This window comes from Apostichopus japonicus, chromosome 21, assembly GCF_037975245.1.
Source record: "Apostichopus japonicus isolate 1M-3 chromosome 21, ASM3797524v1, whole genome shotgun sequence".
Classification (NCBI taxonomy): domain Eukaryota; kingdom Metazoa; phylum Echinodermata; class Holothuroidea; order Aspidochirotida; family Stichopodidae; genus Apostichopus; species Apostichopus japonicus.
In genome coordinates this window covers 5323354-5348407 of record NC_092581.1, presented here as the reverse complement: position 1 = coordinate 5348407, position 25054 = coordinate 5323354, and the positions used below count along the sequence as shown (strand labels likewise).

At 36.1% G+C, this 25054-nt stretch overlaps 1 long non-coding RNA gene across 3 annotated transcripts in view; it reads right to left on the bottom strand.

Moving 5' to 3' along the window:
* Window positions 1-13304: 13304 nt before the first annotated feature.
* LOC139963219 (uncharacterized) overlaps window positions 13305-25054 on the bottom strand; it is a 69739-nt gene continuing 57989 nt past the window's right edge. For all 3 annotated transcript variants that reach the window (XR_011791526.1, XR_011791527.1, XR_011791525.1), the window contains one exon: window positions 13305-23415. This is a non-coding gene — a long non-coding RNA (uncharacterized lncRNA). The remainder of the gene's footprint in view (window positions 23416-25054) is intronic.

Here is a 25054-nt window from a genome sequence, read left to right as displayed (position 1 = left end):
TGTTTGTTTTGCTATCTGACCGAGGACTTGAACAAAAGAATTTCAGGTCCTCGGTTGTGATTTCTAAAGAATCACCACGTCCTCGGAAGAATTCTATTGTATGGGGTATTGTTAAAGTTAGGGTACGTGGATTTGAACAATGGAAAATACAATGGGGTCGTCGGTCTGAATGAAACACAAACATGTGTGTGTGTGTGTGTAACGTACTGTCCAGTAGCTACATATAACAAGGTTTGCTCAAAAGGATTGCGATCCTCGTATTGTACATTTTAAAGCTGAAACGACAATTCTCTGTTTGGGATGAAATAAAACAAAATTGGTGGTATATGTTGACTCAACATAATATAGACTACGTTGATAGATTGTGTGTGATAAAAACAACTTGGATCCACTGCATTTCTACCAGATTCTGATTTGAGTAAATATAAAATATGTGAAAGCATTTCCATCTAAGCAGGTGGTACCATAGCATTACAAATAAAATCATCGTCAGCCCCATTACCACGCCGTCGCCATTGTCATCGTCATCGTTATTGTCATCACCGTTATTTTCGTGACCAATTGATAAAAATGCTAATAATTTGGTAAATATACACAATTCTTCATTTATTTGCAAACTTTGCAATTGCCAATATAGTCAAGATTAGACAGTTGTCTGCATTTTGATGAAATACGAGTCAGTTATTCTATTTACTTTTTTTTTTTAAAGTTAAACATGTAAACGTTTACCGTGCGTTTCCATAGCAACGTAGTTAATATTTTATGATTTTAAATGTTTTCGGCATCAAATTGATATATTACCCAGTTACCGAGGAACAAATAAAATCCATAAACAATTATGCCAAACGTTTGCTGTTTTGTAATATCATAACGTTACTATATACGCGGTGTCCAAAAATAGGTTTGACCCTATTTTGCGTGTTTCTCCTTTTAGTGATTAAGAAAAATCAAAATCAACTTCATTAGTATCAAAATGTGGACGACTTTTGTCTCACTTTGTGTGCCTTTAATTCTTGTTTTATTCACAGAGGTGGAGATATTACTGAAGACCGTGTAATCATACAACATAGCACTTTAAACATAGTACTTTATTTGTTTTGATGACGCATAGGCCTACTCTGTTGCAACAGCCCAGGGTACTCTTGTGTATTGTGTAAGCGCATTGTAACGCTATTTCTATGTATCATCATCACCCGACTCTTTTATTAGCAGTTAATGTGTTCAAGCTTTGTGACGAAAACTGGGCATTTTCACATTAACGAAACGCCGTGTTGGCAAGCGAGACATAACAGCAAGTGGGTATAGGAGCAAATGGCTTTTCCTCTTCGGTAAACGTCTAAGGTTTCAGAGTTCGCCAGTTGTTTTTTACTATACACGAAGAATATTGCATTTTCCCCAGGTACCAAAAACTTTCCGAATAATGAAACATGATATACTTACACATGATTTATATAGGATACAGTATTGTATGCGAGGGATACCCTACTTGTAACACATTAACAATCATTTCCAAGAAAGTCTGTCAAATAATAATTTTCACAGTCATTTCTCTAAGGTGATTCGATCCTAAAAGGTCCAAATTTACAGTCTTCAAGCGAAAATGTTGTTTTTAATGGGTGTATGGGTGTGGGTGTGTTGGGGAGGGGAGGGGTGATTTGTGGGGGAAGTCCCCTTAACCCCTCCCCAACGTTCCTAGACAGCGGTTTGAAACATTATCATAGTGCTGAATCACATCAAGCGCACATTAATTCCTAGAACTCAATGTTTGCCTACATTTCGTCATGTGACATATATGAACATTAGAAACTCTTTTTAAATTCACTGCCGTTAATGTTTTACATTGGACGGTTTTAGACAAATTTCTTTCATTTTCTTTCAAAGCTTTGCTATTTGCGATTCAAGCAGAGAAGTGAACCAATGAACCAGATAATCTTAAACAGCTTGGCACTTTGGACGAATTAAACTCTGGGTGAACTGTCCAGGTGTGTCTAGGAAATGCAAAAGTAGTCAAATGATTCGGCAGGTTTGGCAAGGTTATCATAACCTGTTATTACATTATATCGACACCCTCTGGTTAATTTCCAAAAAAGGGGTGACAGCTTCTACTATAACTGGCGTTAAATGCATAGTCTATATATATAGCTTGTGCGATATTCACTTGTATATATACAAACTGTATAGAGGTTACTAAAAATGAAAAGAGAAAAATATCGTCAAATCCTCAAAAATAATCCAACTACCTGCATTGAGAATCTTTCTTCACTAAATTTTCATTTGATATACTCCCACATGTACTCAAGGTGAAATTATTTTAATTTTCTACTGCCATTGAGCAGGATTTAGAGTTTTCGCCAAGATAATCATCAGCACCAGATGAATGTCTTCGGGTGTATATTGTAATCAGAAAATGGCCTCGTAAATTGAAAATGAAAATATAGTTTAGCCTGTAATAATATCATGACATTATATCCGAGGGTCAAATATGATTACAAGGCTCGTAATTATACTATTTGACGTATATATACCTTTGGCACTATAGGAGGCAGAAGGTTGTCGTAATAACAGTATTAAAACAAAAATTGTTGGGTTTTAGCTATGCGTGTAAATGCAGTATCCTTTTGACGTTATTAAGTACAGAGGAAATTACCAAAATTAACTCAAAAACAAAAATGCTATAATTAAAGTTTGGTAGACATAATAATATTTTATGAAAACTTGCTTCGGTATATGAGCAAACAAATTAATCCAACCTGTTATACGTGTCTCTCTAAATATGTAACAAAACTTGATAAAGTCATTTATTTTTATGCTTTTAATAATAACTGAGTATATACCAACATAATAACTTTTAAATTAAAGATATTAAAGTACCGACTAGTAAAATCGATTAGTGTCTACAATATTTTACAGTTTGTCTGTATTATTTTGGAGTTCGTATATAGTGGTGTCTATCGTCATACTAAATGAATGTATTCCACTCTGTGAGATGTTTTAATGGATTTTTTTTTAAATTTCATGCACTCACTTGAATGCGAAAAAGAAAATGAAAAGAGATATGACATATGCTAGAAGCATACAATACTGTAATGACTTGGCATATTCCTTAAACTGGTTATCTGCACTTTTCCTTCATTTGGCAAAGATTACTTCTAAACCATTTTTACTGTTATTTTTTTTATACCGTTGAAAGAAAGGAATTGAGTCATCCTTAATAACAACTTATATACGTGTTTGAGTGCATGTACATGTGTCTCTGTATTTGTTTATGTATGTAGGTGTGCGTGTGAGGGTATTTGTATGTGTATGTATATGTACTTTTTTGCGCGTGTGTAAGCGTGAGTTATATATATATATATATATATATATATATATATATATATATCATAAAGCTGTAACTGTTATTACTTAAAGCAGAGCGAACGAGCTTTTTAAATTTCTATAATACGATAGAACAATCATTTCTCGCTTTACATAGGAATGTCTGACGTCATATTTGTAATAATACCCACCGTCATTAATTCCTTATATAATCCAGTCGTTGGAATGTTAGTAAAAGACGTGTTGTACTTCTTAAATGAAAATTCAAATATCTATTTTTTGTTCAGTGTGACTATTTTACCAAATGAGAAGAGAGATAGAGAGATGGAGAAAACAGGATAAAACGAGAAAAAAAAGTTATCCTGTGGTACTCTCGTTAAAGTTTACGATGGACATATTAATTAAGTATGGTGCCAAAAAAGCAGCTGTGCTTTGGTATTGCTGAAAGCATTGAACAAATAAAATGAACTATGAAGGAATAAAACATGTAACGTGTAAACACTCACCAACATTCGATGTAAACAAATGCCTTCTTGAACATATCAAAGTGTTTTCCTGGAATTCTTCTGGCGGTAATTCAGACGTCATTCCTGGAAATGAATGTTATATTTCAATTTAAAGAAAACATTTCATACTTATGTGGTTACATATAGGCGTTTGAAAACTTACGCTCTCCTATATCATGCGTTTAATTTCGCTTCGATGTCATTTAGTGCCGTTTTCTGCAAATTGTATAAGTTGTATTTGTAGGATGCATCTTGTCTTAAAAGAAAACAAACCGGTACAATATAACTGTACACTTATACGATAAGAGAGTATAGCTAAATTCTACAGCGTGAACATCGTGGAGTTTAAAGGATATCTTCTTTAGCTGTTTAATGATATGTTTCCGCAGGAGTATACAGTGTTTTGAATAGCCATAGTGTTTATATCGAAATTTATTTTAGTGTACTTTTTTTTTTCATAAGGAAAGTCACCCACGACAGAGTCTGCGCAAGAAAACCAAGCAACTTGATTCACTCTCAACCCCACTGTCGCCTTACAGGTCTCGCACCACAATTAATTGTTCCATTGACTTAAACACTTAACTCGTTACTTTCAAGACCTGCCAAGGCATAGATAGAAGTTTTCAACTGGTATATCTTACCCACCACATGATAGCTGAGATCTTGGCCTATCATAGCACTTGCAAACTTCCATATCATGACCGTTTAGATTTTGAGCTAGAAGAGGAGCAAGTTTAGCATACTGAACCCCCACCTTTCCATATGTTCAATCGGAGTAATATCAACATTTAACCAAAGATTTTCTAAAATGGTTTATATCACCTTCGATCGTCCCTATTTTCACACCATCTGTACTTTAAATTATGCTCTTTCATACAAAGGCAGAACAAACGATGACAGTAACTTGTAACATGCTTAAACAAGCATTACCTTAGGTACTTTAACCTCTTTTAACTACTCTAATCGTGGTGCGGTACCTACATCCATACTATAACCGTAAATGAACATGGTGATTGCAAATATCACTTTTCAAATAGAACAAAACTTAGGATATGACACACAGTGAGCTAGTCAAGTATAAACCAGGCATTTGTTGTTGTCCAAGAATATGTTGTCTGACATACCTCGATAGGTTTGAAACACTCAGGAAATAGAATAAGAGAACTTGAATATAAACTGACAGAATCCATGCATCGTACACAGGTGGTAAATTCTTTATATGTCACTCATGCATTGTACTATCGATCACAAGAGATTTGATATAAATTCAAAATGGCTGCCTTAATGATGAGTGCAATACTTACAATGCTACAGGGAGTTGTCACTGTGAATGTAGCTCTCTCTCTAGCTGCTTTAGAGGCGGTGTCGATGGAATCAAAATGGCTGCCAATAGTGTATATATATATATATATATATTAAGCAATGCTACGGGCGGTTGTTAGGGTATACTTTGAAGCTTGCTTTCTCTTGTTGTCTCAAATGTGAAAAACATGGCTGCACGATAATTTATTTCTAATGAATGCTATACACAGGTCATTACGTAGGTAAATCTCCTTGGCTAAACCCTTTTCAAATGAATGCCCCGAAACGGCGTGTAATACATGTAGGTTGTTATTCTCTAGAAGCCTCGTAACTATACAGCTCCTTGGATGAAATCTAAAAATAACTTGCTTATTGTGATTTGCTTACAATGTAAAAAGGTGGTTTGCACTTTCTCAAACTAAAACGTTCAAATGTGAGTTTTGATGGCTAAAATTCAATTACCATATGCATAAATTACACAGTGTAGATCGCCCACCAACCTTTGACCAGATCAGGTGTAAGGGGCTTGTGATACTCATTTGACGTAACATGGTCATAATCATATTTAGGTTCAGTCTCGATGTAAGGGGATGGAGGTTGAGAGGGTGGAACAATTTGTTTGGTTTTCGTGTCCAGGCTCTCCATCTTGGGTGACTGTTTCTTATCAAGTATCAAATGGCTATCGGAAAAAGTATTATTACTTCAGGTCAGAAGAAAAACGAGTTATTGTCGTTGCAACTTAAAACACTATCTCCTCTAATTACAGATTTAGTCTAAAAACCAGAATGAAAACATTTCATGGTTCCTTGCTGCTGTTCATTAGTTCCATTCCTAGGAAAATTTCTAACAAAGCCCTAATACAACAACAGTAATTTATGCTCACAAACTTTTGTTGCCAAAGTAATGCTAAGCCCTGATATCAATTGCAACACACATCAGTGTGTGAAGACTATCTACCATTATCATCATACCAAGTTTGACGAAATTCCGACTAGTAATAGTAGCCAAGTAATTGCAATTTGGAGTATTTCACGTTTGACCCCATGACCTCATTAATATTCATGAAATGAGCACCAAAATCAACAGGGTTAATCTACTTACTATGGGCCACCCACTCACCAAGTATGGTAATGATTGGTCATTCCCTTGTTGAGTTATTGTGCATACAAACTTTTCATAACAAAATAATGCTAGGCCCCCCCCCCCTTATAAACATGCATGATATCAATTGCAACACACATCAGTGTGTGGAGACTATCTACCAATATCATCATACCAAGTTTGACGAAATTCCAATAAATAGTAGCCAAGTTATTGCAACTTGGGAGCTTTTCACGTTTGACCCGTGACCTCATTAATATTTTTTAACTTTGACCTCGTATAACTTCGCACACGAAGGTCACACGGGGGTCAACCTATTGACATTTATGATCAGAAGGCACCTTTGACATCTGAAAATAGCATCGAAACTGTAAAAATCCCCAAAACACGAAAAGGTCACCAGAGGTCAAATTGAGGTCAAGGGTCACCCAGATGCGGGTCGACAACTGGATTACATTGAAGCAACTCCCAACCTTAACGGACAGTTCGTTCTCAAGTTATCACAAAAATACTAGTTTTTTATCATTAATTGACCTTTGGTGACCTCGGATCACATGACCGTTAAGTTTGAAAATATTCCCCTATACCATTTGCAACTTGTCCCAAAATATCAACCGTGTCACACCTTGGAACTGAGAGTTATTGCATTAAATGTCTGAAAATTAACTTTGACCTCGTATAACTCCGCACACGAAGGTCACACGGGGGTCAACCCATTGACATTTATGATCAGAAGGTACCTTTGACATCTGAAAATAGCATCGAAACTGTAAAAATCCCCAAAACATGAAAAGGTCACCAGAGGTCAAATTGAGGTCAAGGGTCACCCAGATGCGGGTCGACAATTGGATTAAATTGAAGCAACTCCCAACCCTAACGGACAATTCGTTCTCAAGTTATCGCAAAAATACTAGTTTTTTATCATTAATTGACCTTTGGTGACCTCGGATCACATGACCGTTAAGTTTGAAAATATTCCCCTTTACCATTTGCAACTTGTCCAAAAATATCAACCGTGTCACACCTTGGAACTGGGAATTATTGCACTAAATGTCTGAAAATTTACTTTGACCTCATATAACTTCACACACAAAGGTCACCTGGGGAAAACCTATTGACATTTTTGATTGGTGAGACGTGAATATAGCATCAAAACTGTAAAAATTCAAACATTTTTTTCTTTGCCCATTTTCTCACCCAAAATACTAGTTTTTTAACATTAATTGACCTTTGATGACCTCGGATCACATGACCGTTAAGTTTGAAAATATTCCTCTATACCATTTGCAACTTGTCCCAAAATATCAACCTTGTTACACCTTGGCCCTGGGAGTTATTGCATTAAATGTCTGAAAATTAACTTTGACCTTGTATAACTTTACACACAAAGGTCACCCGGGTGTCAACCCATTGACATTTTTGATCGGAAGGTACCTTTGATATCCAAATCTAGCATCAAAACCAAACATTTTCTTTTTCGCCCGTTTTCTCCCAAACTAAGCACATTTTTTCTAATGTGACCTTTGACCTTTAGACCTTGGTTTCAAATGTAGTTTGATCTGCTGATTCCAAAAATCAACACGATAAGTCTGTACAGCCATCCTAACTCCGACCGAAAACTTTGACCCCTTATAAGTTCGCACACAAAGGTCACACGGGGGTCAACCTATCGATATTTATGATCGGAAGGTACCTTTGACATCTGAAAATAGCATCGAAACTGTAAAAATCCCCAAAACATGAAAAGGTCACCAGAGGTCAAATTGAGGTCAAGGGTCACCCAGATGTGGGTCGACAATTGGATTACACTGAAGCAACTCCCAACCCTAACGGACAATTCGTTCTCAAGTTATCGCAAAAAAACTAGTTTTTTAACATTAATTGACCTTTGGTGACCTCAGATCACATGACCGTTAAGTTTCAAAATGTTTCCCTAACCAGTTCACAACTTGTCCCAAAATATCAACCTTGTCGCACATTGGCACTGGGAGTTATTGCAGTTTTAGTATTTTGGGTTTTTGGACCATAACTGACCTTTGGTGACCTTTGTGGGCACCAAAAACAATAGGGTTCATCTACTCACTATGGGCCACCCACCCACCAAGTTTGATCATGATCAGTCAATCCCTTGTTGAGTTATCGTGCATACAAGCTTAAGTGTCACACACACACACACACACACACGCCAACCTGAATACATAGGTTCCTTTGCTTTTAGCAAGGAACCAAAAAGCTTGAAACACGCTCTGTCACATTAACTAATCTTTGTCAATTTCATTTCGTGGATCACGGATTCGACGGAGTATTTTGACATATTAAACGTGTCGGAAATTTGGTTTTCTCATTATTATAATTACAATTATACTAGTACGATTTATGGTCTCAAATGATTTAATGCAATCAGTATATAATTTGTGTTATTTGTACTTGTATGTATGGTACATAGCCAAAAATGTTCCCTCTGCAGAACTTGTATCCCAATGTCTGTATCTGCAACTATATTTATTTTATAAAATATAGGATGCTAAAATTTACTAAAAAGTTACAAACAATAAAATTATATATTTTCCTCTGAGAATTGTTTTAATATGTCAGTTAACAGTTCAAACACTCAGATTGCACCTTTATGGTTCGATAATTGCATTTGTAGCACCCCTAATATTTCCCAATAGTAGTGTCTATAGTTTTGTCCCCCTGTATAATATACCCTTCCCCTTCACTTTTATTTTTCCATTTTCTTCTTATATCTATTTGTGGTATTTTCTGGTAACACTCATTCCTGCCAGAAGGACCATTAAGCCCCTGACATGTGTGGTCTGGCTTCACATTAAGGTTACTCCAAGGTTACGCTAAGGCTAGTGATCATTTATCTGTCAGTCCCTACATTAAAAGACTAGGCCTTGCCTTATTTCTCCCTTAAGTGTAGTAAGTATGTTCACACTCTTTGGAATCTCTGCTGGAGTAAGTTAAAGATGTGGGAAGACAGTTTGTCTACTTCCTGGAGTATTGGTAGCCAGTCTAAGTAAAATCTTGTCTGGTAGGGTGGGATAACAACCTTCCCTTTGTTCAAAGAATGGCTTAAAACAGCTAAGTTTGCAAGCGACTCTACCATTCACCAAGACACTCCAAGCTGCCATGCACCTGGCTGTACCAAACTGTTCCAGTTTCATTAGAAATTAATTTCATTAATTTCTCGACACAGGTAAGAGTTCATCTTTTGACTTTGCCCCAGACCCCTCAGTAGCTTGTTCATTTTCATTGTGCATACATAGTGTATTTTACTTGCAAATGTATTCATGTTAGTTCTGTGCTGGCAATGTGCACACAGAATATTTAGCAGCCCTCATTAAGTGTAATTGTGTTGTATTTACTATTTACTACATTTATCCTGTGATGGCTACATGCACACAGACTGTAATTATTATGTTGCTCCTGTGATGGCTACATGCACACAGACTGTAATTATTAATTAAACGTTTGTACCTGTAATGGCTATAGAGAGTCTACAGGTAAGATCATTATTATTGTTACTGTTGTTTTATAGTATGTTATTACGGTTGATTATGGCACTTATAATGCCCTCAACCTTTGCCATCTTGTGTATTGTTATGATCTAACCTACATTGAGTTAAATGGAGAGTATTGAAAGTACTTAGGTTATTTTGGTCTAGCGAGAATCCACATTTGGTATATTTATTTAGTTATTATGTACTCTTGCGATACGTCTAGCATTACCCGTTACTGTGATGTACTCATATTCGTATCTAGTTGTACTTAAGTTTCCGCTATTCGAGCTATGTTTAGATCCTATGATGCAATGTTACACTTTTACTAGTTGCCATGGTGATAGGAATAGTTGAACTTCTGTTAACCGTTATATTGAATCAATCGTTGTATCAATATGTTAGTAGGCATATTGACTATTTTGTGAACCGAGACACTATTGTAGTTTTGTTGTTGTTTATTAGAATATTAGAGTATTAGCATGTATTTAGCCCTGGAGTCACCCTTCACTGGTACAGACTCCATCTGACCAGATATTTACAGCAGATAAGCTAGGTGACATAGTCTCCGTTTTATAGCCTGCTCTTAGTCCCAGGGGACGCTTAGGTACCTGCAGCCTAACAAAGGTGTCAGTTGCCATGGCAACCTGTGGTCTAAGCTAGTAAGAGGTGCATGGGTTGAAGTACATAGTTAGTATACTACTGTTGTTGCTATTATTACTAGCTGAGGGATTTTCCCAGTAGTACATCATTTATACTTGTAGACTTCACGTAAGTCATAGAGGGTGTATTGATTTTAGAGTTAGTCACTGGCCTCTATTTGGATATTGTTCGTAGTGGAATTAGAGCAACCAGCTTCTAGTTATATATTTGTTAACTACGACATTCCTAGATTTTACTGCTATGCCAAATAGGGATAGACAGTTTCACTTATTTATGGAGCACTGTATTATTGCTGTATGAGTAACATAGGCAAGTAGTTGTATGTTTAGCAACCAGTTGTGTATTAGTGTCTATGTCTCGAAGGTTCATTTTATTTTAATACTTACGGTTTACTTGTTGTCATGCCGACCAGGCATGATGAGTGCACCATATATGTTACTCTTTATTAGATGATCAGGTTGACATTTGCTTATACTATTTCATTATTGTTGTGTCACCCTTACTGATTATCTTTGTTGTATATTATCGCATATTTTCATACTTATTTTAATTGCTTAGTAATTGCTTGTTTACTGTGGAAGATTGTTCATCCCCTTGCCCTTTGTTTGGTTTATTTTTATTGTGTTGGCAATGCATGGTGACCATTCACCAAGACACTCCAAGCTGCCATGCACCTGGCTGTACCAAACTGTTCCAGTTTCATTAGAAATTAATTTCATTAATTTCTACACAGCTTTTATACATGTAGAACTTTGATGTAGTCTCACCTATCGAGAGACCGTAATTATAGATGTCCTTATAGACGGCTATCTTAGATGCCGGAAACCCCACTCCTGGCCCGGGTAACCGAGGACGCATGATGCACCCCCACCAATAGACGTTATTCGTGGACTGAGGGACCAACCATTAGACTATAATATACTAGACGAGATTGAGGGGCCAACCATTATGCAGTAATACATACTAGACGAGATTAGCGACTCCCGAGTTATTAGTTTAGTAGGCCATTAGAGTGTTAGGCCATGTTGAATGTCATTGTTTTAATCATGTTTTAACTTTATTTTGTATTTTATATATTTTCATTTTGCATATCGTAATTTCTCTTTTATCGTATGGTGAATACATATTTACCCTGCGGATTACGATAGATTATTGCGTTTGTCCTCATTTTAATATACTGTGTCATTATATCTTCTCAAAGGCAGGCGACTCATCACAGATTTGAACCCCGCTTCCCTTGATCTAATGTATCTCGTGGTTGCGTTACCAGCACATATTTAGTCTTAAAGCTAAGTGCTACACATTTATATTCAATAAAATGCAGAAACGGAAGTTACTTTTCTGCGTGTTTTGTTCGTTTTTTGTTGCTTTTGTTATGTTGCTGTCAGACAAAAATTAATCCCCTCTGACTATAACACTGAAAGGTGAATATTTGATGTTTGTATCATTCGTTCGTTACTGGTGTTCCTCATTATTCTTATCTTTCCGTATATCCTATAGAGTTAGGATTCCAGTCTGCAGGGGCCAATTCACAAATAGTGTATCTTTAATATATGCAGCATGCTGACGTAATGGAAATGGAAGATATATTTTTAGACTTTGGTTGTTTACATATAGGATTTATTTAATAAACAAGTGTTGCCCAAGGCTCGTTGGTCGGTACCTCAATTGACATTTGAGAGGGGGAGTTGACGTTAGTGACTTTTTAAGTCATACATTATTTACTAACCTGGGTGTATCTACGGGTACTTTAAGAGGTTAATTGAAGGGGGTAGATTTCTATAAAACAAAAGGTATTTTAATGGTATTTCTTTGGGAATTTTGTGAAACGTCCTAAATAAATAGGCCCAAAATATTGACGCAGTGATTACTGAGTAGACAGAGGGAAAGGAATGGACCTAGAGTGTGTGTGTGTTGGGTGTGGGGGCGGGTGGAGGTCGTTTGGGGTAAAGCATTGACAACTGTTTAGTTAAGATGTTTTGTGAAAAAGTACATTCCCCTTTGGGTTCATGGAGATATCTATACCAACACACACACGCGCACACACAGCTGCGGTATATGTTCGCTGTAAATGTTGATAACACACACTTTTAAATACCCGTTCCTGTTAACATCTTTAACCAGTATATTTTTATTATTACATTTTGTCATAGCAACCAGCGCTAAACAGTGACTTCATAACCTTGACTTTATCCAAGCTATAGAAGTTATAAGAAGCGAAAACACGTGGAATAAAAAGCCTACATTTTTGTTGTTGTCATTTGTTATACTGTATATGCTTGTAACACATTATAAGACATGATAATTATGCGTACTACCAAATTCTGTGTTAAAAAGGGTTACTTTCGTGTCACATTTTCTTCTTTTTTAAAGAAAAGTAGGTGAATACAAAGTCCCGAAAGTATACTTTATAGTGACGAAATTTTTAAGTTTATCAGATAAAGCTTTTAAATGAAAAGAGATTATTAGCTATAGGCAATTGCATTATATCTCGATTGAAAGGTACATGAGTAAAGATAATACCTCAGATGGTTTGTCAAGTATCAAGCGTTACCTGTAATTATTTCTCTTAATGTCACGCAAACAATTTGGGTCTGTTTAAAACGAATAACGTATTCTGAGATTTTAAATATACATTTAACAAAGCTGCATAGTGATGGAAATTTAGTAAAGTGGTCCAATTCCCGGCTCTATAGTTTGTTCTGTTGTTGAGATCTAAATTGTTGGGATTAGATTTCTTCATCATTTGACTGAGGTTATTGCGAAATCATCTGTGATTATACCTACACGAAATACACACACAATAATCTTGTTTTTTTCCGCTTGAAATTGAAATAATGATGTAACCGTGGAAATCCGTTTGGAAGTTGTTGAGAATAATGACATAAATAAAAACAAGTACATCTGCAAATATATTTATATATATATGTTTTTAATAAATTGTTTATATTTAAATGTTGCTTTTACAAAGCATCAAATTGTGAATTAAAATTTCAAATGAGTGATCTTTTTTTACAATACTGTGTTATTTCAGAAACTGACAATATTACACAACAACCACAACGACCAATGAGTTTAAATGATTTCAAGTTGTAGAAAAAAACGAACTCAATCATTTTATATTTTTTTCATGAAGCGTTTCATATGAAAACGTCTGTATATCGAGTATATATCCAATGTTCTAGTTAATCGACGTCTTTGTACGGAATAGATTCATAATCAGAGGTTCATTCATACTTAGTAAAGATTCCTAAATCCTATTGGTCCATTCAGGTCAGCTGACCGTGGTTAATCCTGTGAGTAACGCACGGTAAAATTACGGGGCATCACTTTGATAAATCTTTGGTTATATGTAACCAAAAATGTTTTGTTTTATGATTTTTCCCCCACACAAATGGTAGTGTATGAATGAACGGGGTTAATCAACGGTCTAGCGTGCGTTACTCACATGATTAATGCACTCCGGGTGTTAATGCTATCACTGGATGCACTCGGGCTCCGCCCTCGTGCATCGCTTGCATTATCCCCCGATCGTGCATTAATCCTGTGAGTAACGCACGCTAGACCGTTGATTAACCCCATATTTCCGTGTCATATGTAATACAACAAGAATAGTATCCACTCTAAAAACCGATATTTTACCCTCAAATTGGGTTTAGTATATGTGTTGTAAGTGTCCTGGTATTGATCATGTTTTGACACTTGATCTGGTTAAGGAATCGTAAGTTTGCTTGCTTCTTATTGGGCCAAATATAGCCAAAAATCGGTTGAATGCAAAATTCTGTATACTGTAAGGTATATAGAATTAGATTACATATTAGATTACATATTTTAACATTCACTTCATCGACTAGTGGAATATACTCGGTGCGAACGTTACGAAACATTCCTTCTCGACAAAACTGTGGATATTACTAAATAAATGAAGATTACATGTTAATTAGTATAAAACCGTTAGCAAGATTATTAGTTACGTAGGTTAACGTATAGGTCTACATGTACCTACTTGGATAAGTCAATTAAATATTTGATTTACAAACAGCATAATGCGTGTTAAAATGTATTTGCGTGGCTTCATATCAAATTAACATGATAATAACGATATCTATTAAATTTGAAGGTTGCATTGTCGTCGTAACACACTTATCAACATATTTGTTATTGATCGTGCGCAATGATAAAAAAGTATACATATACATATTTTTAATTATTCTTTTCATTCAAGTTTTAACCTATTAGTTAAGTATATATAGGCTATATATATATATATATATATATATATATATATATATATATATACTGTATATTACATTTATATAATATATTATAATTACATATAATGCTTGTAATCTGTTTTCACTCTATGTTGAGAGCACAGTTTGCGAGAAACATAGTGAAGGCACATAAATATCATATATACATATACCGGTATATATACACACATGCGTAAACACACCCATACATTATTTATAACCTATACACTCATTATATGTTACATACACATAAACATATGTTATATATGCATATATAGACAAATATTTATATTACATCTAATACGGATATAGGGGAATGCGTAAAGAACCGACATCGGCTGTTTACATTGCACAACGTTAAATAAAGAGGGATATAAAAATAGGGGTGGGTATGGGGTAATGTGCACAAAACAGAGAGAAAAGCAACAACAACTTAGTCAGCAACTTAGTCATATGCGGTGAATGTTAAAAATAAACATAAATGCGGCGAACACTACATATCAACAGTTTAATTTTCTCTGCATATAGGAGAATTTAAGTTATGCTGGAAGTCACTTCAAACGGAAGACGTATACTAATAGCGAAGTGCATAATTATTCGAAAAGTAACAACTAAGTACATTCTGAAACAGAGACGACGAAAGCAGTTGTTTCCTCTTTTGCAAACGACTAAGCCACCCCCTTTATTCAGACCTTTCGCAATAATTTTATCTTTCAGGAAGATAAATGTCTACCTAAATATATGTAATATCTACTCCTGTTAACTCTTAATATCAAGCGCTATTACATGGAATTCAATTTATTTTTATTCCCCCCCCCCCCCCACTAGAGTGAACTTTGTTCCTTGCTATACCTCATTGTGAATTTCACGGAAAAGAACGGGCTGCTATTTTTCTTTGTTGCCAGCTCAGGCTAATGAGATCTGTATTGTTTTTATTATGAAGTTTGTCTGTGGTAATTTGCAATAGGCTGCAGTTCCCGGTGCACACACTCATTTGATAAAATATTTCGTTTAACTCTATATACTTGCGTATGTAGAAGATGACATCGCAGGCGAGACTTTGCACTTTGCAGACAGAACCGTTTCAAGAAGCTGGCTGGTTTAATGCATGTAAAGTAGAAAGCCGAACGACACGTGTGTCATTTGCCAGGCAAGAATCATTTGCATTTGTCAGTGTGTTCCAAATAAATAAATAACCAACACTGCGAAGTAAACGTTTTCCTTGCCAAGCTATTGTGCAACTATCAATTAAAGACGAGGAACAGCCTAAGTTATAATATTGCTGAATCGGCAATATATATTGCTAGATGCCAGACACCATATTTTCCACGTACGTTGTTTTCCGTAACTAGTTCTCATCGTTACTGTGCTGTTATCGGCCCTCAATCGAATTTCAGATAAAGAAAGCTGTGACGTCACGCAAAATCCGCCATACTATATTATTGGATTCCGCTGAGACGACATAACATCTTTAACATAACCATGGTCCTTGTTATTACTAGAGCAATGTTCTTCGCGGAATTTTTCAGCTAAAGCAGAACAAATATTTGTTGTAAGTTCCGAAGTATCCAGCTATTGATTGGGTATACTGATATGTGAATACGTGAATTGAAAACCTCACTTATAAAACACAACACGCACCTGTAATGCCCCCCCCCCCCTCTCCTCTCTCTCTTTCTTCTGTTTACTTAAAGCAGTACATAACAGCTGTACTGTGGGGTGTTTTGCCAAGTATTCCGGGTAATCTATGTTTTCTGGTAATAATGTTACAATGGGTCAACCCTATAAACCACCTCGCAACCTTTCACTAAAAGTGTTATGGGATTTTTATACTATCGTTACAGCATCAAAGCACTTTAAATATGTTATACATTGTTTCTTTATGAGGTTTCTAAAATCTTCATTGGTATTATTCAAGGGCGTAGGAACCGGGGGGGGCTGGGGGGCGCCAGCCCCCCCAGTGAAAAATGTGGAGGGGCGGAAGTATCATTCCGCCCCCCCGCTTCGCAGGTCAGAAAACCCCTTTTTCATTTCCAAATGAGAAAAAAAAATCTCATTTGGAACACCAAATTGCATCTAAGGCCTGGTGAAAATACAAAATTAAGTTACAAAATGGAGTGGGTGGGTTGAAGTGTGCTATATTGCACCAAATTGCATCTGAGGCTACCTGGAAATGCAAAAAATTCCAAAAGGGAGGGGGACACCCCCTCCCCTTAGTCCCCTCCCCCAGGCCGGCCATCAGTCTTCAGCCCCCCCACTCAAAAGTACCTTCCTACGCCACTGGTATTATTAATATCCAAACAGTATCAAAGTTGATAGCAAACGTGTAGCAAAAAAAGGGGGAGGGGGGAGGGGAGAGAGAGAGATTTAAATGCTAGAGATAATCTATAGTTTACGTGGCTTGCAGGTAACTGCAGTAACCTCGATATCCTCGTATAATACTTACTATTCTCATTAATCTGTATTCATTCTACTTGGTTTTATTCAATCTGATTCAGTCATTGTTATTCTCATTAACGTCATCATCTTATAGGATGACCCTGAAGTTTTTTAAGTTATTTTTCAGCTTGTTACTTGTAGAACATTCTTAAGATCTTGTTTTCATAACTCAAGCACCCTTTGAGAGAATATACATGGTAGTGAACGCATATACCGTACAACCCCCCCCCCCCACCCCCCCCCCCATTTATAAATGTAAAGTAATGGCATAGTATATAGATGTGTTATAACTATATTTGTAACCTTCGAATTGAATGCGGTACTGTTTGAACGTGTATGAATAAGACACAATAAGTATGACAGTAATGCTATACGTATACGAATTCATTCGAAGGTATGGAATCTCAGAAACGATATTCATTTTGAATCGCAGGATATACAATACTTGATGACTCAGTCACAGAACCCATTGGTATAGTACGATAACCCGCATACCACACAATACGTCCGTGCGTTTAGAAAAGCTGTTAGCTGCACATATGGCCATATATATTGATAAGTATGCTTTATGCAGACATGGGCATGGAGTAATGTGTATGAATTTCCACCGCTGCAGTCTTTTTAGACACACTTTCATATGGTGATATGAACATTACGTGTACTGATGAGCAAGTACAATGTGGTGTATAATCTAATTGAATCTAGGGATCAGTGATTCTTCTTAAACGTTACTACAGTAGTTTCAAAATTAACGTTGTCTTTCAAAACAATCACAGGTTTGAGTTGTGATATGCTGGAAAAGTTGGGTTTTCATTAAGTGCGGACAAAATACGCATATTATAGGTTTGCTCAAAGCCTTACTTAATTTTGATTGTCAATGGATTGATCTAGCATTGATATACGTTAAGTGACAGAAATATGTTTCAAGTAAGTGGCCAAGTTGTGTAACCTCAAACAACTAATGTTACTATACAGTCACAGCCAGTTGTTATGAAACTATAGCACAGATCTTATTGAGTCCGACATCTTAATAATCTTAAACCTGAACGAGTACAAGTAAAGACTGGCAGTAAGATAAACTATATGACAATACACAATAACCTATGCATAGTAAAACAATTGCAATTAAGGCTTGAAATTTATTAAAGTTTGAAAAAAGTATGCAAAAGTGTTAGTATACAGGCAGGCAGGCAGAGAGTTCACTTGTAATGATCCAGTAACATGTTTTATAGAAAATATAATGGGGTTTAATTCATTTTAAACTTCGTACCATCTTTTAAAATGAATAAATTAACAAGCAGAAAATATGGTACAATCAAATTTGTGAGGAAGCAATATATCAAACTATTGAGGATATTGTGTGAGCTATACGGCAAATGAATTTAACTAGTCAATTTGGGTTGTGTTTTTTACTTGCCTTTAACAAGATGTTATTCAATCTTTATTCGGATAACGCATATGCATGATAATTTGAGCAACCTTCTTCCAGTTTTTAACTATGCAGCACATACGTTTGAATTAGTGTTGGCCCAAAAGTCTGTCAACTAAATTATGTAAGCCCGGCCATTTTGGTCGATGGTTGTCTGATGCTCACTGTTTTTTCCCTTCTTACCTAAAACCTAACACTGTCATAGAAATGGGTCATTGACTTATACGGATGTTGTTGTGATTGTTATATTACTGCTTATCAAGTTTAAATGTTTTGCCTCATGTCATTTATAATATTTTATTTTGTTCCATGAAGCAATTAGTTCTTTGATCACTTGTACATCATTAGCAATTCACGAAGGGCACTTGTCAAAATGACAGTTTAGAATTTTAACTTTGCAGGAGGAAAAAAAACAGATGGCATTCAAAATGGTTTCACCGAGTAAGTTGCTACAACTTTGTTATGTAGGATATTTGATTATCTGGCGTGGTTAGAGAAAGTTTATTTTCTTATTTACCACCAATGACCGTTGCGAACTAGCTGCTTATAGTCCAAGTTTCGTTCCGTATATCATTTAAGGTTCTTACTGTGGACTGTTATAAATATCCTAATCATTATTTCTTCATACTAATTAGTAATAGGTGACCGACAGTAGGGTTAATCAAATTTGTTATTGATGCATTTTCCTTTGCTTTCTGTTGGTAAATATGGTATTGACAATGTTGGGTGGCCTTTCTGAACACCAACACCACCAACAACAACAAGAGCAAAGATTTACAATTCCCTGCTTAGTACATTATATAACATATATGAAACACTTGGTTTAGAGATGCCTGCATATAACCTTATTGAAAAACTGCAGGTCAATACTGACCCCCTCCGTCCATCTTTGCCTCCTCCTCACCATCCAAGGGGCTTAACCAAGCGTAATCGAAACACGACCCTGGTGAAGGATCTGGATATTGTGCTGATGAAAACGCTTCCTTGTTTAACGTTCTGCATCATTTTTAAAGGGCGTCAGCATATTCCCGAGATTACAGCGATGAGTAATGTTGTCGTGTCACCGTCAAGATAAATTGCAATGACTTTTCTCTTGAACACAAATTGATGAAGAGGACCGTACACAAAATACAAACTGCATCATCCGCACGATGAAAGCAGTGCATTTACAAGATGAACATTTTGCATCCAATTAAATAGATTTTCTTCTCTGCCAAAGAAGATTGTGAACGTGGTAGTGGAGAAGAAAAAAAAAGCTAATCATCACTGAAACACGAGCAATGACGTCACACGCGTTTCCCGGCTACAAATAACCTTTTCCCATTAAACCATGAAGCCTGCATGCACACAGTACAGTACTTTCGTGCTTGACATAATTTTGAAATTTGTACGAACTTAGGAGAAAAGCGTGTGTGTGTGTGTTTTTTTTTTTCATTTTCCATTCTCTCGGGGAAATTTTGTTCGCAAAAAAAAAATGTAAATTTGAAGCGCTGGCACAAAACGTAGAATAGGGAAAGAAAGAAAACAGGCGAGCGGCTGAAAACACAATAATGTAATCCAATTCTTGCAAAGAGACATAGGTTGGGACTTCTTTCACAGACAATTATATCACGAGAGACATATATTCAAGTAGTAGGCTTCTAAAGTATTATAAAAAAATCGTGTAATTTTTCCCGAGGTTATTATTTTATATTATGAATTGTGAATGACGTATTTACAATTCTTTCTCTGTAATAGTATTAATGGAGTTACCCACTCAAATTAGGCTGTACGGTGTTATTCCTTGTTCATTAAAGCTGATAGCATTTCTACCACAGGAAGCTGCCCTTTAGAATACAGGTCATTGTGAGACATATATATTGAACGGTATCCGTGTTGTAGAGATTAATAATCCAAGCAGCATCACAAGCGTATAAAGAGGGACACGTGAAAACAACGATGAAACAAGCGAATATGAAGTTCGTCCGATTAAAGTATACTAGGTAGTAGTAGTAGTAGTAGTAGTAGTAGTAGTAGTAGTAGTAGTAGTAGTAGTAGTAGTAGTAGTAGTAGTAGCCTACCACATTCGTTCACAGATATAGTCACTAAACTCACACACAACGACGGAAGCATAACACCGCATAGGCCTTACATAACGTGCCTTTAATGTTGACTCTCCACAAAGATGTAAAGCAGAAGATCCTGTACTATACAATGTCATCCTCACTTTGTAATATTAAAGTCTTGTCGCGAAGTGATGCTTCCCTTCTCATTCTTCTTTGCTGGGATTCTTTAAAGTTCGTCTTGGCGAGCCATACTACTAGACTGATGAATGCAGTAATTGCTAGAAGACATATGATGACACCTTCTGTCATTACCTTCTGTGGTAATTGGGTGTTGTAGGAGTATTTGTAACCGGGCTCTTTCCCGAAGGGCTGTCTGTCAGAACCGGCATTCACAGCTGCAGAGGACTCCATACTGTAATCAGAATTCATGTCGTACAGATCGTAAGCTTGACCCTCGTCTACGTAAGCACCCATAGCGAAAGTTGACGAGAGAAAGAAAAGAGTAGCTGATAATAGTAGATGATTACACGGGAATGACTGTACACACGTTGTTACCCTGTTGACTATATATGGTACTTGGCTTCTACACGTTTCTAGTGACGACGTGTAGCACTTGGTATTGGAACTGCTTAGTGAATCGTTTCGAAAACGCGATGAGAAAACACACAAATAAAACCGCCTTTGTCGTTGCGAGACAAAGGGAGGTATTTTAGTTCTTCTTATAGCTGAGTAAACAGGTCGGCCATAAGAGGTTAACATGCTGCAAACAGTCTGTTGAAAAGAACGGATTCGTTCGTACCATTTAGCACATAACGTTTTGCTATGATGGCATCGAGCTTGCGTGGAGTCCATATTTGAGTCAAATATTGGAAAAAAGTGTATGAAGTGTATGACTAAGGGAAATATCGCCCACCTCAGAAAATGAAAGACAAAAGACATCGTCACCGGCATTGTCAGTTCCAGCAGAGACCAACTCGATAATATTCTAGACAATTCAGTGCATAGAAGAATTGATACATATACAGTTAAGTTCGGACCGACTCTCCGTCTAAACAATCTCCCATTTGATAATTCAAGTGATGGTGAAGAGTTGATTAGTTTCCCAGGCAACGAGTTCCGGCCATGAGCACAATGTGGAACTTGCTTGGTATGGATCGTTAAGGCCTGACAGAACGGCCCATCCATGCTTGCAGACATTATTCACCTTGTATAGACTACAACTACTCTACAACTTTGAAAAGGTAAATCCTTGCTGCAGATATCCAAACCATCGGAAAATATGTCCCCCAAAAAATATCTCCCGCAAATCGAAATGTATATTTATACAGACCTATAGGCCTTCATACCACACCGTGAGAATTCAGTATATCATCCAGCGTTGCTTCATCAGTATGTACTATAAGGTATAACATACGCGGCTCGGTGTCTTTGTTCAAATGTATACCACATAGCAAACGTATATTGAAAGATCCTGCGAAGGCCTAACTTTCACGATATAAAATATTAATTATAATTAACCAGCAATCTGATTATTAATCACATATATATTCCCAGGCCGGTTGCAACGCAAGTCAGCTCCCTGTTCTCTGTATAGGCATAAATAGTATCAATTGCATGTATAGGCTATAGGATATTAATGTCAACACTCGAATACGCTATGAGAGCTCGTTCGTTATTGACGTTCAATACGCAACCAGTTACTCTATTCCAATACCAGCATAAAGACTGCTTCCATTACTGAATACCATCCAACTCGAGCATATCAAAAAAACAAACAAAAAAACGAAGAAACAGAAATCTCTGCTGATTGCTGAATTGGAAGATGATTCACGCCGATTTTAATACGCCTCTGCAGTGTATATCACTGTTAAGTGACAATAACGATTAGTTTGCGAATAAACATTCAGATATCGCGTATACGAATACAATGCAACTTCTTGAAGACACACAGAGTGTATTATTAACTCAGTCTTGTATAAACATAGCGAGTGAGATTTATTACTTCGCAAAGAGACTGCATAGAAGACTACACAGACAAAAAAGCAATTTTCTTTTTTGTTTTGTTTTGATTTTTGTTAACGTGTTAAAATGACGCACAAGTTTCCACCTAAACGGTTTAATTCCAAACATAAGACATCTTCTCTCGATGTAGATCTATATCCGTGTTATTATAAAACTTGAGAAAACGATGCTTCAACAAACACGACATCCAGTTATAAACACCGATACTGGAAAGAGAGACGAATCCAACAAATTGCTTACAATATCTCCATAAATTGAAATCTCATTTTTTTTTATATACTCCGCAAGAGGTCATTGGCTCTTTGAAATAATCGTACGCTGCCTGTTAATGTCAATCCAACTAGTGACACTACAACCAGTGAATTAACTTTCCAAAACTATAAGACCCACGCAAAGCTGAGCTTCGTCGTCGTATCCAGCAGCATTGCAGAATGGTCAGTTGTTTGCAACTGCTCCAGCTCTTCCTAGTCGCTTGCATTTCCCAATATCCAATATTACGTAGTACGATGCTACAAAAAAAACATCTGCTTGGATTGGCGGCGAGGTATCATGTCACCGCATACTATATAAACCACACATGGATTCACTATAAGAGACAGACCTGCAACGGCAACAAAATTGCCCAGCACGATTCTTCATCCGTCTCACTAAAGCGATCTGTTCGCCGAATTCATTTCAATTTGTGATGGCGCCCTGCTGAACTATAGGCTACAGGATATTCGTCTGCATTGCCAGGGCATTATTTCAAAATGGTACGGTACTTCTTGGGCGGCTAAATGCGATGAATTATCCACACGTAGAAGAAGTTTAATCTGCCCTAGCCGGGGTTTGGTTCTACAGAAAGGCAGAGAGATATAATATACAGGTTATTTATACAATATTATTATTGTTATATAATTCTGCTTGATGTGGTTTTGTATCATAAATAATAAAAAGGCTAAATGTAATTGAATGTTTAATTTATATAAGACCTTCTTTAGATTTTCATGGTAAAGACCTGAACTTGATTGAATGAACCCGAGTATTTCGCAATTTAGTTGTTCTTAAAAGTTATATAAGTAGAGGTCTCTAAAGATCAGCTAACAGTGACAGACGAAACCTGATCCAATCATTAATCAATTTAAAGAACATTAAAATACAAAAAGAAACAAAATGTTGATTGTCCTATCGGTTGAGTGATGATTAAATCATGCGGATTTACAGATCAGATGTAATTAATTACTGTTATATCGATAGATTGATTGATAATCAGTAAACAGGTATTAAAGATCCCGTTCAGTTCAGAATTTTTCAAAATGATCAACTTTGACTTGACTTTTTTGGCAATATCAAATCGGAGAAATTCTTAAACTAAAATGTTGATGAAAGGTGGTAACGGTTAACATTCAAATCATCCATAGAATGTCACTAATTTGCATTAAGTTATTCGAACCAATTTGTTTTAACATTCTATCATTATTAGTGAATTTGTAACTATCAAGGTTGCATGTTCAATTTCATGAACATTGGAAGTAAGTTCCGCGAATACTGATATAAACATACGAGATGATTGCACATTACCAAGTATACACGTTGGTGTAGCCACGCTTCTATATACTAAAATATCAAGGTAGATTGAGATCAAGGTATATACTAAGTCTACCATATGTTATCACATATTGCAACAGGCCATACACTGTTCCAGATCAGTCAACACGTAGACGTTTACAAAAGTAGTTGGTATATACATACATTATATATATATATATATATATATATATATATATATATTTATATATATATATATACATATACATATATATATATATATATATATATATATATATACATACATACATATACAACTGTATAATTTGATCTAAGGCTTCGGAAAAAAAGAAGGGTATGTAAGTAACGCAATGCGTGGTTGCTTAATCTGAACTTGCATGAAATAATTTGACTTTGTGTCGCGACAACAAATAAATGAAAAACAGAAATCTCAGCAAAAAGGGTCAACAGCCAATAGAAACCTTCTGATATGATTCTGAATCTGACTTGATTGCTTCACGATGTAAATTAAAAACTGAGTACAGTTATGATATATCATTCGAAACATGTTTACAATTGTAGTACAGTTTGGTGATTGGGAGTTCTCTAAAACTGTCCGTAGACATACCGTGACTTATACTGACGCAACTAAAGCTAAATGGTGATCCTTAATGACGGCACAGTAGAACAATGTCAGCAAACCTACCCTGTTCACAATATATGCCTTACTAGTACATTTAAGTCACCGCCATATTATTTATTAATCAAACAAATAAAAAATATGATTATAAATTTATAGCTAATTTCCTTTCGAGACCACGAACAGGTTTTTGAGATAAGTATCTGTCTAATTAATGCTAAACGAACATTTGAAGTTTCATTTATTACATTGGCGATGTCATTTGTTGGCACATTGCCAATTTATGTACTTCCCGATAACTTACCC